This window comes from Cibotium barometz, chromosome 26 (assembly GCF_041138505.1).
Source record: "Cibotium barometz isolate CiBa-2024 chromosome 26, ASM4113850v1, whole genome shotgun sequence".
Classification (NCBI taxonomy): domain Eukaryota; kingdom Viridiplantae; phylum Streptophyta; class Polypodiopsida; order Cyatheales; family Cibotiaceae; genus Cibotium; species Cibotium barometz.
In genome coordinates, this window is record NC_141071.1 from 37,085,080 (window position 1) to 37,097,077 (window position 11,998).

The following is an 11,998-nucleotide window of genomic DNA, read 5'->3' on the forward strand; positions in this document are numbered from 1 at the left end:
ATAGATGTCTCACTTATAAGGTGGTCACTTCTTATAAATATGTCGCTATTTCACATTGCATTACAGGTAAGGTGTGCACGTTCACATAGGCGTGCATGTCGAGTTGTCTCTACACCAACTAACATTGCATTATAGGCATCACATTCACATAGGCAACGTAGGTATGTACCCACCTTAGAAACCTCATTTGCAACAATGAGTCCAAACCTTGATAGCCAATGATCTCTTAACCTTCATCCTCAAGGAGACGAGTTTCTTATAGACGAGATCTTGAATCCCTCTAAGGCTAACCTCAATCTTGTCAACACACAAGCCACGAACCCTCTAATCAACCCTATTCCCACTAGCACAATAACTTCCAAGTGTAACCTCCTCGACCCTCTTAACCCTACAACTCTCCATCCTATCATTCTTGACCCATACCAATATAGTTATTACCTAGCCTGAATGGGTGCGAATCATTCCTATCACTAAAACCTTGCACTTTCAGTGATCTCACCCAACACACATAATATCTTTTAAGGGCTTTCTCCAATCCAAAACCTAGAGAACATAGAGGAGACAAGGGGTGAATAGCTAGTTCCAAGTCAGAGAGTAAAGATGAAAGCATGCAAAAAGACAATGCCAAGGATGACTGCGGAAGATCATGAAGCTAGAAGAGCAGGGGCGAGGGCAAAGAAAGAACGAAATATGTTAGAAGCATCAGCATGCCAAGTAGAGGAAGCAGCTTGCAAAGCACAGGAGGAAGCAACTTGCTAGGAAGAAGAAGAGTAGAGGCGAAAGGAGGAGGATGCCCATGCCCTTCTAAAAATAAGAACTCTTGTCCATCCATGAGGACAAGCTTCAAGAGTTTGACATCAAGCTTAGGCATAGAAGCTTCTCGTCCTCGAGCATACGGTCCTCCTCAACTGGTTCTTCGACCTTGTCCTCAAATGCAAGCACTAGGTCCATTTCAAATGCAGGGTCCAAGGGCTCCTAGATTTCTAGTATCTCAGCATCGTGAACTATATGTATTGCTAGGTTACTTGGATGCTTCTTTCCCTTTGAGGATGCCCACCCTCCTTGTGCTTCGAACTCATACAGGAAGAAGATAATTATCATGTCCCATGACAAGTAGCTTGTCCCCACATTGCCAATCTCAAGGTCCATCACTTCATTAATGTTTAGTGTTCGGTATTTCACAGTATGCAATTGCTCATGGAACCTTTTTAAATGCTTGTGAAATGCCTTGTCATCTTTAAAAAGGTATCTAAGATAGTTAATAGGAATCCACTTCTTGTCAGTACCCTCTAGTATTATATTGTAGGGTTTGATAACAACCTCCATGTGTACTGAGTGTGATCCCATGGAATGAATTGATGTGCAATGTTATAGTTTATTAGATGCCGATTCTTTCACAAAAGATCAGTAGGAGCTCATCCTTCCTACTTGTAAGCCCTACCTTTTCAAGGGAATCCAATAAGCTAGGGTGAAATAGATCCATAATTACTAAAGAATATGTTGTAGGCTATAGTGGGCTAGAAAAAAAAAATTCAAAACTTGAAAGACTTATAATGAATGAAAGTGACAACTATAATTTATTGAGTTAACAAGAAATAACATGCATAAAACTCGTATATTATAACGTTTAATATGTATAGGACCTAGTTAATAGAAAAACTTTATGTCTACTCGTCTATTTCACATGGGCAAATTTTATAGGCACAAATAAAATAATTTTATAGACATAAAATTAACAATATTAAAATTTCACGTGGATAAATTTCACGCATACAAATAAAACAAATTTACATGCACAAAATTAACAATATTAAAATTTTATGCAGATAAATTTTATGCGAATAAAAGATGCACAACTGTTATATATAGAAATATGAGTACAAGTTCATTGGTGGAGGTAGATCTTTTACAATCTTATGCATGCTTGATTTATATAACATGGGGAGGTTATAAGTCAATGCAAGCCAGCCGATTTCTCTTCCCTTGGTTGTATCTCCTTACTGTCCACCACAGAAGTGAAGATACCATCTAGCCCAAAATGTAAAACCAAGTACTCTCTTATGTTTGACAGGTTTCAATCATCATTTACTATAATGTGGTGCATGTCATTTTCATGCACCATGATTGGACGCTTAACTTCTTGATTGGTGATGGTATCAAAATCTAAGGGCTCCCACTCATTCTTAATAATTCTTCCGCCATATATATGGGAACACCATTGTGAGTTTTTACTTGCCTATGTGAAACCTCACAATGGCCTTTTCCTTAACCAGTTGAACATTTCACTTTTGGGTCCTAGCCTTTGGGAGGCAACATATCAAGTGCCTCGCTATTGCTAGCACTCTCCTTACAAGCATACGTAGTGGGTATCCTATTCACTCCACATGTAAGGAAAATGAAAATAAACACATGAAGTGACATGAACCAAGACAAATTAGCTATGTGTGGGCTATATGTTCACTTCATGGAGGCATGGAAGTGGACATGCAGGCAATGTCAAAAGCTTTCAATGGTAAAGTTATGGGGGAGTCACCAAATTTATCTTCATCTTAGGATGATAGGCACATTGGTGTATCTTCACACAATACACAGATTTCTTGGAGATTGTACCCGACAAGAATCGGGGCTTTGACTTTGGTGTATCAGCGGATTTATTGGAGTATGTTCCACAGGACATGATGGATACAGATTTGCTATAGGGTTTTTGAGGAGTATTGTTCTTGGTCCTACTTTCTTTCAGTAGGGTGCATTGGAGTCAATGTAAGCAGTTCTTTTCTCCATCCGAGCGGATGCATTAGTGCTTAGCATTTGGATAACAAAGTTTTTACTCGGCCATTCTCTAGAGTCTTCTTCTCGTGGGCTAGCGAGGGATACTTAGTGGTTTGCAGTGTTTTTTCATGGATAGTTGGATATACCAAAAGTGCTCAGTCCACAGGTTTCTTTGTAGATCTTTGTGTTGATGTGACGAGGATGGAATGTGAGCCTTTGTAGTAGATGCAAAGTAGTCTCATAGTGTTCAGGATCTTGGTTATATTGGATTAGCTTTTTTCTTTTATGGAAGGACACTTTATATGGATATCATGTAACTAAAGACAACTGTCATGCAAGTAGGTTAGAATGTGACACATGTACGAGTATGCAGTGCATCGACAGAGATTACATAACAATTTGTTGAGATATTAAGCTTAACTAGTGCTGCGAACATTGATGGCCCACTTGGGTAATAGCTTCTACACTTACACCACTAGATGGATTTGTGAGATTATGGGCGATATGTTGCCAATGGTTTAGCCACTTTGGTGTACTAGAGTTATGGCATAGTCATAACGCTAGCTCATGTAGTTGGGTTCACATTATGGATCGACCTTTGTATGTTATAGTAGGAGAGTACTTCCCTTTATAATATGTACTCTTTATCTCTTTATATTATGGTTATAGAAAAGAGGAGAATAGAAGAAAATTCAGCCATCCATCTCTTTTGTGTGCTTGTCTACTCTTGTGTGTGCATGTGTTTGCTTGCAAAGGAGCTCAAGCCGATCCTCTCCCATGCATTCTTCTCATGGTATCAGAGTGTCGGTTCATGTGAAGAGCTCAAGAGCCAAGCAAAGGAAGCGGTACACAGGTAAGGGTAACTTTATCTCTTTCTCTTTGATTTGAAAGAAGCGAATCTCTACATATAGTAGCGAGGTAAGGGAAGTAGATAGGCACAAAAGTAAGGTGCACTGTTACATCTTGAGGCACCTTCACGATGAAGCAAAGGGGAATTATATTGTACGGGTAAGGTTCTGGACCTTAGTGATTTTAGAATTTATATTCGAGGTCATTTTAAGCCCCCCCTTTTTTGGCATGCACGCAACAAGTTTTCTATAGGCACTCTGTGAAAGTGTTGATTTCAACTATGCATGCTCAATTTTTGGTTTAGTGCAGAGTTACGATAGAAATTTGGTTGCAAGACAGTATGTGCAAAGAATATGAGATTTACAAGTTATTGGTGGATGTATGTTTATGTGATTAATCCATATACATTTACAATATAATCCATATACATTTACAATATAATAGGCTTATAGTACCATACACATTTACAAGTTATTGGTGGATGTACGTTTATGTGATTAATCCATATACATTTACAATATAATAGGCTTATAGTACCAATGTGTTAGAGATTGCAGGTTTGATGTAAGTGTAAAATTTTTTGCAAGCACTATTTTGTCAGTTTATCACAAATTGTGAGTAAGAAAGTGAATAAGAATAAACTCCAAGCTTGAAAATTGAGGATGTCCAATTTCCTTATGGGAAAGGATACTGGGAGTTTATCGTAGGTAATGAAAAGGAGCCAAAGAGATTATTGAAGAAAATTCCACCCCACATCAGATGCAGGTGTAAAGCATGGCATAAAAGATCAAGAAAGATACCATTTCTTCTATTGTATCACCAATAGTATATGACAATGATATAGTATCAGTGACTTTGAATGGACTTAGCAAGGGATACAATCAATTTTAGACCTCCATTGAAGTTTGAGAGAGCTTTTTTGATTTTTAGGAATTGATTGCTCTCTCCTCATCTCTATGAGGATATGAATATTAGGGGGTTCATCCTCCACAAATTCATGCGCAGACCTTCTACTCATATACATGTAGATTTTCATTTAGAGGATGCGGTGGTGGCCAATTTGGGAATCAAAACTAGAAACTAGAACAATAACAAGAAAATCAATCTCATATAGGTAAAAGAGGCCACTCTAGAGGCAGGGGGAGGCCGAGAGGCTGAGATAGTTGATAAAGAAATCAAAATACAAATATCATGGAGTGTTATTATTGTGGCAAACTAGGGCACATTGTAAAGGACAACTATAAATAGCAAAATGATATCAAAAATGGAAAGTTACAAGAGGCAACTATGCATCATCAAGTAAATATGGTGATGATAGACATGAGCAGCTATTTGTAATACAGTACATGCTCAGTTCCATGACAAGAGATATTGAGAGATATTTGGTATGTGGATTCTAGCACCTCTAACTATATGACCATCAATGGTGAGTGGTTTAGAGATACGTAGAAAATAGAAAAACTAGATGATATTGTGTACGCTGGTAAGGTGATATTGTCTATGTAGGATGGAAAAGTGAAGTACCTGGCATATATACTTCGTGTTCCTCATATTACAAAAAACCTGGATTTTATTGGATAGATGGTTGAGTAGGGTATACAAGTGAGGTTTAATTCTCAAGGGTGCTTTGTAGAAGACTTGTGTCGCTTGGCAAGGTAACAAAAATGGTAGGATGTTTACTTTGGATGTTAACATGCTTCAGGTGAAGATAGACATGTGTTTTTGCATGGACATGTGTCATTGTAGATATTAACATATGGCACAATCACATTAGTCATGTGAATATACATCGGTGGGTTGATTCATCACTATGCTTACATGGATGTACAACCCATCACTATGCTTACATGGTTAAAGTAATATACTAGATAAAGCCCACTTATTTTGAGCAAGACACTTAGAAAAATTAGAAATGGGAAGCTGTCATGGATGAGGAGGTGGCAACATTTGCAACATGGGAATTAGTGCCTTTGCCTAAGGATAAGAAAACAATTGGATGTAAGTGGGTGTACAAGGTTAAGTATAACTCAAATGGATATGTGAGGACGTATAAGTCAAGACTGGTTGTGCCAAGGGTCATGCGCACAGATATATGTCATTGATTGTGAGGAAACATTCAACCCGCTTGTGAGAATGGCAACCATGAGAGCTATCATTGATGTGGCTATTTGTGAAGGGTTAGTCTTTTCTTGTATGATGATTTACAAGAAGAAGTTCACATGATGTAGCTAATAGTTAATGAGAGTGATGCACATATCTAGATTTTGTGTGGAAGCTACACAAAGTCTTATATGGCTTGAAGCAGGCATCCAATGCATGGTCAAATAAGATTGGGGAGTATCTTTGTTACCATTGGATTTCAGATATCTAATGCATACTTTTCACTTTATGAATTTTTTTTTCCAGATATCCGATGCATATTTTTCACTTTATGAAAAAGGCAGATAGAGGGATCATGCTGCTAGTCATTTATGTGGATAACTTGATTATCTTTAGTGATAGTGATGCTGACATACATGATGCTAGGATGTTTTTGAAGCAAAAGTTTGAGATGAAAAATTTGGGTAAGCTGCAGTATTTTCTTGGTATATAGGGTGTGAGATGACTTGATGGCATTTTGCTATTTTATTATAGATGTAGTATGGCTTGGACATGTTGTCCAAGTATGGTATGATAGTTTCACACACCTACAAGTATGTAGGAAAGAGCTAAATATTAGATAAAAATAGCAGCCAAATGGGCAAAGTTGGACAATGCAAGTAACATGTGGCATTGCCATATGGCAGTGTCGTGCACACCTATGAGTATGCAAGGAAGAGCTACACATCAGATAGTAGTAGAGTAGTAGTAGCCGGATGGGCAAAGTTGGACATTGCAAGTGACATGTGACATTACCACATGGCAGTGATGATGACATGGCAATGGCATGGCATTGATGATATTATATTAATGACATGGTAGTTGGGTATAGTTGGTCAAACGCTACTACTAGTCCGACTAGGAGCATTGGTGCATATATATAAGTAGGTAGCCAAATTGTCATATTCATTTGCTTTCGTTAGTGTTGGACTTCACAGAGCATTTATTTGTAGGCAAAGTGCTAGTCAAGAGTGTACTTCTTTACAGGGCTATGATTTGACGTCTTCCTTGTCAGCTTCATCTTGTACTTGAATTTCATTTATATTATGTCTTTCTTGTATATAATACAAAGTAATAGTTTAGGACTCTTGTGTGTTCTATATATGTGTGATCCTATCACACTCTTCTTTCTTATAATACAAAGAAATAATTTAGGACTCTTATGTGTGTTGTATGTGGGATTCTATTTCACTCTTCTTTCTATCTCTAGAAAACCCTAGCACATAGGTAGAAGAGTTCTACGTTTGGTATAAGAGCCTAGGAAATCTTTTTAAAAAAATCATGTGGCAACTATGTGCATTGACTACTTGGACAAGGTAGAGTGCACAAGTTTTGGGTAGAACACCTAGATTCCAAGAGTGCATAAGTTTGGGTTTGAGAAAAGTGAATATTTGGGTTCTCTTAATGGCACCTAGGTTATTTGGGATATACCGTGGTTCCTTGCCCCACTAAACTCTTACCTCATCATGTAGGGGTGAAACCCCAAACCCATCCTTGATCACTAGATATTTGTCATGGATTCACAACTCACTAATTTTCTTCTCCGCATGAAGGCAGCCATGAACATGCACATGGCTAAAATGGAGGCTATATTTGCTCGTTCTTGATAGGATGGAGTCGGCACCTCAAGCACCTAGTATTTTGGATCTAGAATCTATAAGGGCATGTGCTTTAGAGCAAGTGTTGGACAATTCTAAGGACAAAGTGGCAAAACTATCTAGACAAGGATTTCTCAATCCTTTGGATGTAGGCAAGGATATAGTAGATGAGCTTTGCTCCCAGTATGTTAGTCTCGCCTTCACTGGCTCAACATTGGGGGCTACCAATTTGCTGAGTTCTTCCTCCATGCCTTGTGAGGAATGAGCTCAATTAATGAAGCTTCTAAAGCCTCCCAAGTTCAGTGAGATGATGGAAGGAAAAGTTGTCTCACTAATTGGACCCATGATAGGTGTTGAAAATACAAGTGAATAGGGTGTGTGTAGGAACAAGCTCTTGGATAGAGACTGTAAAAGAGAAGATGTAATTGTGAAAGAACCTGTGAAAAGGTGAGAAGAATCTACTAGGAGAGAATAATGGGTAGCATGAGAGAATTTAGGTGTGGAGATATTCTGGGAGATATTCAGGGAAAAGAGAAGAGGTGGAGAGAATCAGGCAAAAGGTGGAGATATTCTGGGAGTGAATCATGGAGAAATCAATGGGATTTGATGCTTGATGTAAACTCTATAAATTGAGGCATAGCCCTAATGAGAATTTGCTGGTTTTTGAGTATCCATGCCTACATTAATCTATTTGCTAATTACCACTAATTACATCTTAATTATTTGCTAATTACCACTAATTACCACTAATTACATCTTAATCATTTGCTAATCACTTTGTTAATGATGTTGATTCTAGTGTATGATCCACCATAGCTCATCATTTTGCTCAAATTTCAACACTAGGGTGGCAGTAGCGTAAGTGGTTCATATGTTTTTCAACTCTATTTGGTGCATATAGCTTTGATGGGGGTGCTGCTCTTTGGTGGGAAGGCCACCTTAGGCGCACCACCCTGCCCTGACGTATTGGGATGGCTTCCGCAAGTCAGTCTTGAAACAATTTATTTCATTAGATTACGAATGTGAATTGGAAAAATAGTGGACGCATTTTCAACAAAATGTTGCAAATCGATACTATATCACTTATTTTTGGAAGCATTTATTGATGTTCCCAAGGATCGTTTATGCGGGCATTCGTAACACGTTAAGAAATTAGTGGATGGTTTGAAACCATCTTTTCACGTAGACATTTGTCAACATTAGCCCTCTTGTGATCTTTCAAATGTGGTTTTTCTTGCTTACAACCCTTGAGACGTAGGAGAGTTCCAAGTCTAGGACTCAATAACAGGGGAAACATAAAGGAAAACGCAAGGGTAGCCAAGCATCTAAGACTAAGGATGGTAAGGATAAGGCAAGTGGGAAAGTCTCGGTGACTTGCCTCACCCCCCTAAAGAGCATCACGCCAAGCAGGTTGTTGGATAGTGCTTTTGTTATTATGACTCTATCGAGCACATCATGAAGTATTATTGGAAGACCTTGTAGGAGCAATCTAAGGAGGAGGCTCCCTCAAAACAGAAGGATAAGTGTGAAGGATATGTATGAATGTGTGCATGTTTCAACTTTTTTCATTTCTCGGGTTGAGCACACACCTAGGGTTCTTCATTGCATTAGGCCATAGGTATAAAAATATTAGGGTTCTTCATTTCTCAAGTTGAACACACACCTAGGGTTCTTCATTGGATCAAGCCATAGGTACAAACATACATAGGGTGCTTCATTTCTCGAGTTGAACACACACCTAGGGTTCTTCATTGCATCAAGCCATAGGTACAAATAGAGGAGGTTTTCAGCCATGTCTCTGAGGGAGAGTCTTCATAGTTGCCACTAGAGAATCTTTTTCTTTAATGTGTTTGCTCGCAAACGAGCTCAAGCTCATCCTCTCCCCCACATTCTCCTTTACAGTTGACAAGTAGAGTCAAACATCAGGTGATACATGGAATTTCCACATGGAGATAGTGATGTGGCACTGATGATTTGGCAATCAAGTACATGTGGCCTGACACCCATGCCACTGGCCGACTAGAAGCATTGATGCATATATATATGTGGGTAGCTAAGTAGTTATATTCATCTTCTTTCTGAGTTACAAAGCATTTCTCTATAGCTAGGAGTGTACAATAGTAGGTCACATGGCTATGATTTGACGTCTTCATTCTCAGCCATATCTTGTACTTGAATTTTGATTGTATTACTTCTTTCTTGTATATAATACAAAGCAAAAGTTTAGAACTCTTATGTGCGTTGTATGAGAGAGAGAGAGAGAGAGAGAGAGAGAGAGAGAGAGAGAGAGAGAGTACTCTCTTTGTAAAGACCATACATTAAGAAGTAATGCAAAACCTATTTATTCCATACATTGTATTACTATATAGAACATGCATGGAAAAGTGTGCATGAAATTATAAAGGAAAGAATGTCATTTTTTTATACATCTATCTAAATGGTTGAAGATCAATCTGTTCTTTAGCAAATTATATGATACCCTTGTTATTTGTGTCATCCTTGATATTTATTCTGCCACTCGTACCATTTGTATCATCTTGATATTCCAATGGTTGTATTATTCTACAAAACATGGAAGAAAAGGTATCCTCCTTATATTGTAGAATCACATTAAAAAAATAAAAAATTATTTATTGTTACTTATGTCACCTAACTATATAATGGTTAAAGTTCAATCAATTTATTCTTTATATGACACAAATTGTATAATGTCCTTATATTTTGTATCATCCAAAAAAAACTTCTCTATCTCTCAAGATACATACATACATACATACATACATACATACATACATATATATATATATATATATATATCTCACTCTCTTGAAAAGATTGGGGGTAGAGAGAGCTTGATCTCTTGCAAACACACTCACACACACAACAATGGATAGCACACACACACACAAGGTGGAAGGCTGAAATCTTATTCTTCTACTTACTCTCAAAAGGAGGCTACAAAAGATAAGTAAAAACCATAGCATAAGTACTAGAGTACTATGTACAAGCGTACCATAATGTGAACATGCAAAATAGGTGAGCTGGTAAGGTAAATATGATGTAACTCAATTGGACTAGGTGGGTGTATTCTAGTTGTAGAATCACTGGTGAAAATACATCGTGTCAGCTACCAAACACACCAGTGGTGTAAATGTGAAACGGTCACCTAGGCGCATCATGAGTGTCATCTCGTATTGAGCTTCACATCTCGATAGTCCCCCTCAAGCTCAACTCCATCTCTAAGATAGTATGGAATCTGTGAAGCTTCTTTACTCCCAAGGCATTGGTGAAAATATTAGCCACCGGCTGGTCCTTTGTGGCTGACATATACGAGATCAACATCTCCTCCCAAGACCTTCTCTCTGATGAAGTGATAATGGAACTCTATGTGTTTGGTTTGCGCATGAAACATTGGGTTCCTGGACAAATGTATACTACTAAGGTTGTCACAATAGATAACTTGCCTATCCACATGCAGCCCCAAATCTCTAAGTAGCTTATGTAACTAATCTACTTCACATGTTGCCATCGTAGAGCACCCCTATACTCTACCTTTGTACTCAACAAGGTAACTATTAGGTGCTTCTTATTGCTCCATATAATAGTACCACTCCCAAAGGAGAACATAAACCTGCTCTATAGTAGATCTTCTGTCCAAGATGCTATGAGCCCAATCTACATCAGCAATGTATCCATACACCTGTAACTGTATACCAACCTTATAGAAGAGACCATAATCCATTGTGCACCTCCCATAGCATAGTGTGTGTTGTCTCACACTATCCAAATGTGGCTTCAAAGGAACTTGCATAAATTGGCTCTTTAACTCATATAGATGATCCACTTAGCTCTTATAACTAAAATCTATCCATAATCATAAACATCCTAAGCATGATTTTATACACACCATGGATAGTAATGAGAGCTCACAATTAACATAAACTAGCAATGATGCTAGCTACATAATAATAGGGCTAAGTGGCAGCATTAGCAGCTTGGAGAGGAGAATGTGGAAGAAGTTAATGGATTCGCAATTTCTAGAGAGACTCTAGCTTGGTGGGGAAGCTGAGCAATAAAAGGGTGCAGAGGTGGCACAATAACACCAAACAATGAAGCTCGTTCAATGATAAAGTTACAAAATTGATCAATTTTTAAACTTCACAAAATTGAGCTTATTACAAAATTTTGTAATGATGAAGATCCTTACAAAATTGAGCAAATTTGGGTGCTAAATATCTCATCAGCACAGCAAGTGGTAACCTCTAGTGTTTTTAAAAGCTGTGGTAGTGGTGGTAGGCAATGTTACATCTATACGACTCCCTGCCCAGAGTGGGTGGTCCTATATGCACTGTACAGTGTGCTCACGAAAAACGTTTTTCTCAACCAGTCTAGAAAGGGAAAGTTTGAAGCCTAGCCAATTTTCATTAGTAAAAATCTTGCTCTAACCAATTTTATAACTAAATTTGTAAAACTTTTGCCAATTTTCTTAAGGATGAAGTTAAATTTGGGCAAGCTCTCTTAGATGTGGTTTAGCATCACCATGAGGACCTTACATCTTATGGTAAATGTTCAAGTGGTTAAAAGCCACAGCAAGCTAAAAACTAGTCGGCTAATTTCTACCAAATTTGGGGATTTTTTTGTGT